This window comes from Pinus tabuliformis, chromosome 6, assembly GCF_031772625.1.
Source record: "Pinus tabuliformis cultivar Carrire ecotype Pingquan chromosome 6, CPIR1, whole genome shotgun sequence".
In the NCBI taxonomy this organism is placed as follows: domain Eukaryota; kingdom Viridiplantae; phylum Streptophyta; class Pinopsida; order Pinales; family Pinaceae; genus Pinus; species Pinus tabuliformis.
In genome coordinates, this window is record NC_142292.1 from 1,493,635,663 (window position 1) to 1,493,644,108 (window position 8,446).

At 35.3% G+C, this 8,446-nt stretch overlaps 1 pseudogene; it reads right to left on the reverse strand.

Moving 5' to 3' along the window:
* Positions 1-6,364: 6,364 nt before the first annotated feature.
* On the reverse strand, positions 6,365-7,340 carry LOC149264319 (uncharacterized; annotated as a pseudogene).
* Positions 7,341-8,446: the final 1,106 nt, after the last annotated feature.

An 8,446-nucleotide genomic window follows, 5' to 3' on the forward strand; every position in this document is an offset into this window, starting at 1 on the left:
AGTGGCCTATAATATTTTTAAAAAATGCCCTAGTTTATTACCTATGGCTTTTAATGATTTTGGCAGCCAGTAATCTATAGGCAACTACTATAGTCTTACCCATACTGGCACCGAAGTAAATGTTTCTCACTCCGGAACAAAGTTTATAACCCATGGCCTCATATAGAGGCCTGCAGCCACATAGAAGTAAGGTCCTCCTTCAAACACCTTGTCTTTATCTACTAGGTTTGTAAACACAACTGTGAAGAAACCCTTGGATCCAAGGTGTAAATCTATTTCTCCCTTAGGTTTCCAATGGTTCTTTATCCATATGTGTAGGGCTTTCTCCATTGGCCAAAACCCCATGAATTTACATATCACTGCATAAGTCGCCATGTGCTCCCAGTGCGCCTATAGTGCTGGATCACTTAACACCACTCGGGGTGTGATGGATGCCTTATGTTTACATGGTCCTGTCTGACTACTAGGGTCAATTTTCTAACTGTCTACCCCTGTATGCTTCTCTCTTCTGCCTTCCTCCTGTGTTTCTGCCTACCTTTGTGCTATGTTGTTTTCCTTTTTCCTCTTTCTATATCCTCGGATTCCGCTTCCATGGGCTTATTGAAGTGTTTTGAAACAACATGACCGTAGGAGGGAGTGGAGCTCCCCCCTTCCCGCCCTTCCATGGTGCCCAACGCTACAATCCTGCTGCAAACCCTAGTTTTGGGTGTTTTTCCTCAACCTTCGATCACCCGATCTCTATGCTAAAATCTCAACTCTTTAGTTTAACTTGTATAATGATTCCATTATTATTATTATTCAATAAATTTAATATTATTTATAATGATATTATTAATACTCATTAAGTAGTAGTGTTTGATTTGGTTTTTTTAATATAGTGGAAAATATTATAATTTATTATTGAATTTACATTTGGATAATTATTACTGGCTACTATCTTTTAATGTAAATTGATTTAACACTAAGGTAAACAATGTCGGAATTATCTTGATGGTGTTTTGTAAGAGGGCAAGCTTCCAAACCCAATTAATTAGTAGGTAGTAAGTTTTAATTTTGAATTTTTAACTCTCTTTTTTTATCAAATTTAAAAATAAATAAATAAAATAAAATTACTCAAATAAAAATTATTTAAAATCATAATTTAAAACTTTAAATAAAATAATTACCCATTAAAATAATTTTTTTTCAAGCAAGATTGTGAGTTTTTGTTATTTAAAATGTATTTTTGAATGCATAAATGGATTAAGCACTTGAAAAACCCCTTTAACACTAGAAACCCACTTAATTATCGACACTGGTTTTAGGACATAATCCAAGCCCAATTAACAACTAGTTACTAAGAAGTAGGTTTTGACTTTGAATTTTTAACCATTTTTTAAAATTTAAACAAAAAAAAATTAATCAAATCAAAAAAAATCATAACTTAAAACTTTATATACAATAATTATCCATTAAAATATATTTTTCATTAACCAAATAAAATGAGAATTTTAAATGGCATAGCTTAACTTATAAATAAAATGGTTAACAATTTCAAGCAAGATTGTGGTTTTTTGTTATTTAAATTCTATTCGTGATTTTTTGTTATTAAAATTGTATTTTTGAATGCATAAATGATTTAGCACTCTGAAAAACCCTTTTGAAACTAAAACCCTACATATTAAATAACTTCAACTCAAATTTTTAAATATTTATGCATGATTTTGGTTTAAATTAGCAAGAAAAAATGTTCCGAAAAAATCATTTGATCTATTAATTAAACCTCTCAAATTTATTTTCCAAAGGAATATTCAAACACTTGAGAAATATAGGATTAGTTGGAGATTTGTCCCATATAAAGTCTTAAACAAAAAGACTATGCACGTTGTCCACTTCTAATGATACATAGTTGTTCTCTTAAATTTCAATTCATTCTTGGATTACTTCCGCCCAAAAAACAATGGAACTTTTTTTCTTTTACCCGAAGTTTGCAAAGTATTATGTCTCTATTTCATTGATCATACCTTTTGGAAGCATATCACTTATGTACAACACATTCCTTTAACTAATAAGAAATTTGAAGGTCTTATTTGGCCTCCTTCAAAGGCATCTCCTATATCATAATTACTCATATCTTGGTTAATATTGGTTAAAACAATATGTTTCTTGAATAATTTCCACCTATTTAAGTAATGTTGACATTAAGTGTTTGTCTATTTCCTTCGTCAATCTCATGGTGGAAGGTATAATATGAACATGTTTCAGTGTCAACGGACTTACACATGGCTACATGCATGTCACTTCTGCTAAATCTTAATCCATAAAATTGAGTATGAACAAGTTTTGGTATAATGGAATTGAACTATTGTTGGTGTTGCAACTAGTGATATCTTTTGTTGGTGGAGTATTCTTGTTGTTTCCACTGGTGATAGGAGTATTCTTGTTGTTCGTGGTGATAGGAGTATTATTGTTGTTTCCAATGGTGATAGGAGCATTCTTGTTGCTGGATATTGTTGACAACCTCATCGACAGAGCTTGGACTGTTGAGTGATAAGTACTTGTAAGTAAACATTAAATACTAGTTAAAATAATTTATGAAAGCCAACGAAATTACATACATATAATTATAGTAAACATTAGTTAAAACAATTGATGAAAACCACCAAAATTACATACATATAATTACATTATTCCAGTTTGGTTCATAATATTTCTATCAAGTATTTTCATAATCTTTTAAAAGACGATACTGGATATGCTCTATGTGTTTGATATATGTTATGTATGCCTTGTAGGGGCGATATCACTATTATGACCTTCTTGCAATGACTAACTATGACTAGTGCCCTATACTATTGAATTTAGTTATTGAATTCCTCAAGATGAATGGTTTTAGGAAGGAAATACCTTGAACCGGGTTGAAGTTTAACTACATTGAAGAATTGGTTCATTACTAAGTACAAAAGTCATGACCATAGTGTAAATTCTAACACATGAACTTCCTGTTCTTTACATACTGTTGTATTTTCTACCTTACACTGGATATGCTCTACATATCTGATATATGCTATGTATGCCTTACAAGCGAGATATGGCTGCTATGACTTTCTTGCAATCACGGACTATGACCACCTATACTATTGAAGTTCATTATTGAATTCCTCAAGTTGAATGATATTAGGAAAGAAAGTTATTAGGAAAGAAATACCTTGAATGCTTCGACTTGCATTTTATCTTTTAGGTTGAACAAATTATATTGTGTTCAACATCAACAAAGAGGCATGTTGTAGGAGAGTCTTCTATAGGAATAAAATGAAAGGATTTGTATATTCATCTCTAGTTGTAATGCCCCACTTAAATCTTATCATGCAAATTTTATTAATGTTTACATTACCTGAAAATATTGAGAAATATTGGTGAATACCTTCATTTTGGAAACTATAAATTTATTTACTAATATAAAATTCATTATTTCTATTTTATTCAAATTCCCAACTTGCCTTCTCAAATTGAATCTTAGGTAGGATATGGTCTCCTTCCATTATTTCAAATTATATATATTCATCTCACATTCCCAAATGTACTCTCACATTTACTTAAGAGAAGACATGGTCCTCTCCATTTAATTACATCTCACATTCCCAAATGTACTCTCGCATTTACTAGGGAGAAGACATGGTCCTCTCCATTTAATTACATCTCACATTCCCAAATGTACTCTCACATTTACTAGGGAGAAGACATGGTTCTCTCCATTTAATTACATCTCACATTCCCAAATGTACTTTCATATTTACTTGGGAGAAGACATGGTCCTCTCAATTTAATTACCAATATATATATTCATCTCACATTCCCAAATGTACTCTCAGATTTACTTGGGAGAATACTTGATCCTCTCCCATTAATTTCCCAATTTTATATTCATATCACATTTCTAAATGTACTCCCAGATTTACTTGGGAGAAGAGAAGTCAACTATAAGGATGGAGGAGAAGTTAATGACATTAATGAGAGATGGTTGAGGTGGAGAAGAGAGGGAGGGTATAAAAAGGGAAGGAGGAAGGGAGAAAAGGGATGCGGGGGTCTTGCTTTGATTTTGGGGTTGGATGTGATTTTAGGATTGCTGTGATTTCAGAGACCTAAGAAACCTTTGGAGGTTTCTTGGGTTTGTTGAGAGGGGGGAAATATTGTTTATCTTGGTCTGGATTATTCATTTTGGACACACTACATCTAGTTGGACTTGGGCTTGGAGGGCTAGGGAACCTGTGGAGGTTTCTTAGGCTAGGAATTATTTCCTAGTTGGTTGGGAGGTAAATCCAGTTGGGTTAGTTAAGAGGAGGATTTCAACAGGAGCAACAGCGCAAAGGCATCTCCACCAGCCATCGGTACAGGTATTCCTCTATGCATATATTACTCATGTAAATTATTGAAATGAAATGTTCACTATAAGTTATAGGAATTAGAATGTAAATGATAAAATTTTCATTGTTTAAAAGTCTTGTAAGAAAGTAAATTATTGCCTCTTATTGTGTTTAAATTCCAGAGAAAATAGATCTGTTAGAAGACCCTAGGATAGGGCCTTACACATGGTATCAGAGCTTTGGTTCAAAATCTGGACCCAAAACCCACTAAACCCAAATTCCGCTATAAGAGCTTGTAACCCTCGTAAGGACTCATAATCCTAATATATAGATTCTTCAAATTTTCCATCCAAAGTCCACCTTGCACCTATTTTCAAATCTTAAATCGACTCACATGTTATCAAAGAAATCTTCATTCGCAGATGCCATGTAAGTGCAGATCCATGAGATGGACTGTGTAAGTGTGCTTCCAAAGAACCATTTTGCATAAGCTCGTATACTAGCAACCTTGTCTTCCCATGGACACAGAAACCCAACAAAGACACGAGGTTTGGATGCCTAATTTTTCTCATTAGTTCAACTTCACTCTGAAATTCATCGTCTACCTGTTTTTTGTTTTCATCTAGCATCTTGACCGCAACACAAAAATCATCAGGGAACTCAACAATGTTAGAATCCCTTTTTTTCTCCCTTTAGGGCGTTTATATCGGGTCTGATGTCTCTGATCGGAGTCTTTGTGCTGTTCGAACTCTGCCTCCTAGAGGTTGGAGTCTAGCCTGGTCCATATCCTCTGGATCAATCACAAGTGCTCCATTTGTCCCTTAAGTTCCAGATTTTTATTCGTTATACATTTTTGGTTATCCATGGTTGGTTATCCCTAGCCGGATGTCCTTATTCTATCAGGCAGTTAGAGTCCGACTGGGAGATTATCCGGGTAAAAATTGGAGGCAGCGCAGAGCTTGGTTGTATCCTGGAAGCAGTCCCCTTACGCACATATAGACACATCATCATCTTCTAGATGATACAAAGGTTTCTAACATAACATTTTCTTGGAGTTAATGCAACATAACCCTGATTTGTTTTGGTATACCACCATAGAGCCGTAATTTCAACTTTTATGTCGTTTGAAATTGGCATATGAAAATAGCTTGGCATCATATGTCGGTCTTCTATTGTGGAGACCGACTGTGCATTTGCTTCTCTAATCCTCAACGTTTTGGAGAACTTCCTAAATGAGAGCACCAATGTGAGAACACAACGAGATGAGTTTATCTTAGATTTATTAGGACCTTTGTTGACTATACAGAAATTAATGCTAAGCTTGTTTATGGGGTGTGATTTCAGGATTTTCACAATGTTGAACCCGTAGAACTTGTCATGTATCCTCTTACAGGAGAAAATCCCTTCAAACATGAATCCATCAACCTAGGAACGTAAGCTTGTGGATAATTGAAATACAACTACAGACTTCCATGAGGTTAATACATTGAAAATTGATTAGATTTGATGATTAAACATTGATGATTAGGCTTTTGCATTCACCTTGCCAACGGTCTTCATCTCTCATCTCTTTTGGGAACTAGATTGTTGTATTTTTAAGCATTTGTGGACCCATCGACATCCCTTGCTGCTCGATGTCATCACCTATGGGACATACATACTATATTGGCATACAACAGACACTAGAAGGAGGTCATGCTTGTCTAAGCATTCCTTGGTTTCACTGATGTCATTGAAGCTGCAATGATGGTAAAATTCTTGGTCTAGCTTTTGCACAACTTAAAGAAAACAAGCATACGTTCCTGATCACTTTCTTCAGGCTTTTATGGAGAACAAAAGGTACAATGTATCAAAGTAGGTTACTTGTAATGAAGTTTCGCTGACTGCTATAGCTTCCTTTTCTCTCTATTTCTAATTTGTTTCTTGAATATATTATGGGAAAAAAAAATCTTGGTAAACTCTCCAAGATGAGACACCTGATGATGTCTTACATAACCACCACTGTTGGGGTGAACCCCAAATCAGTACCACTGGTTTGCAAAATAATTCTTTATGAATAAATATGGATCAAAATCATCGATTTCATCATCTTCATCAGCAACTCTGGATTCTTGGCTGGCCTCATCATTGCACTTCAACAATTTAGTTTGCTGCATTGCTAGAAACAAGGATGCCCCATCTGAACTTAACAAACCTTCCTGGACTGATTCTGAACCATGCCTATGAACATCTGATGCATTTTGATCATCAAGAGGCCACTCAATGCCATTCTGAGCCACATCAAAAGCTATTTGCGAACCATCAAGATCATCATCAGGAAGATTACCCGAATTTGTCTCAGACCCTTGCACTGCTTCTACCACATCAGTAGAAAGTCTGGTCAAAGTTTCTTTTCATATGTCACCTGAATTTGGAGAAGTATCTATTACACTCCTTTTATGTTCTTCACATGAATCCCTATTCTCATTTCTTTTCTTTAGCAGCTGACTTTTATGGACCATAAGTTCACCTTGATCAACTGTACATGTTGTTGTAGTTCCACTGCTAGCATCCTTTGACATATGAAAAACGGGAGAAAATATTGTCCCCATGACAGATGGACGTGCTTTCTTTCATTCAATGCATGGGTCATCAATGGTAGAAAATGCTAATCTCAGATCCTGACAAACATCATCACCCAACTCTGTATTGGCATTTACAGTTGTGGCACTGTTGCCTCCAATATTTTGATGATTGGGAGAAACAAGGCTGGTAGAAACATGAACAATTCTATGCTTTCGAGCAGAGGAAGTAATCAATTCTGCAACTTTTCTTTCCTTCATTTCAAGATCATGACAAGATTTTTTTGCGCCTCCTATTAGAACTGGGGCATATTTGTTCACTGTTACCAACTCTTGTGGAAGATTTCCTTGATTTGTTCTTCATCATTATTCTATAGACGTATTGCTTTTATCTGTAATTCTTTTCAACCTTCATGTTATGCCAAAAATAGTTAACCGACCACAACAACCAATTGTGTTCTTCAGGTTGAAATTTTACCCATAAAATTACACAAGGAAACATCAACAAGATTCCAATCTTGAAGCTCTCCCAAATCTCTGACTCTTTTGTTTAGGGGAATGGTCCTCAAGTAGCTCATGACATCAGCCAAGACATATATCTCCACCATGACAGAAAAGTCAATAGCTTCTACTACTTCCTCATTGTTGTCTAACTTGCCAAGGAAAAATAAAAATGATCCATACATAGAAACAAGAGCTACTGAAGCAGGTGAAGGAAGAATTAGTAGCCTAGGTTTCATCATCGGTTGCTGATGGAGTTCCACCACCCTAACCCTGTTTGTATCATCAATTAGGATCAATTCCCTTTTTCCCGGTATCAAATGCATCCAGGTTATGGTTCCCATGCCAAAAATTTATGGAGATCCACATCTACCCCTGTCCAATCTAATTTGCAGAAAGAATCATCAAACTTGTGTACTGCACCCTTAGAGGTTATCTTATAATATATGGCTACAAATAGAGTACCTTCCTCAAAAGAAAATAAATTGTAACCCCTCCTGAATCTTCTAATAGGATTTATGCCATATAACCTTGAACCCATGCGTGAGCAGTTATAAACATACAATCATGGATTAGCCAAATTCTGAATGAATGCCAGCAAGTGCCCGGACTTGAGAGCCATCAATTATAGTATTCATTCTATCTCAGGGTCAAGGGTAACTAACTCAAATTGATTAGTGCACATAGGAGTGATTCGATACTCGACATTTCAGCTTCACTCCTCCAAATCATTTTTTCCTTGGCATCAGCTCAGAAATCTTCCCTACAATGCTTGGTTTCTCAATTCTTTCAATTGAAAACCTTCAAAACAACCTGTTCATAATAAGTATACCAAATACTCTAAACTTCACAAAGCCTTGACGGACCTACAAACAGGTTTTCCTGTGATCACCAACATGTCCCTCTTCATTTCTGAAAGGAATGCGTCTTCCTCTCTATGCAAGTTTTCCTGTAGCAGATTTATAGTTTCTTTGCCTTCAGATTCCAATTTCTTTTGAATGTTACTCCGAAACTTTTTCCAAACCAGGGCTTCAATGTTTT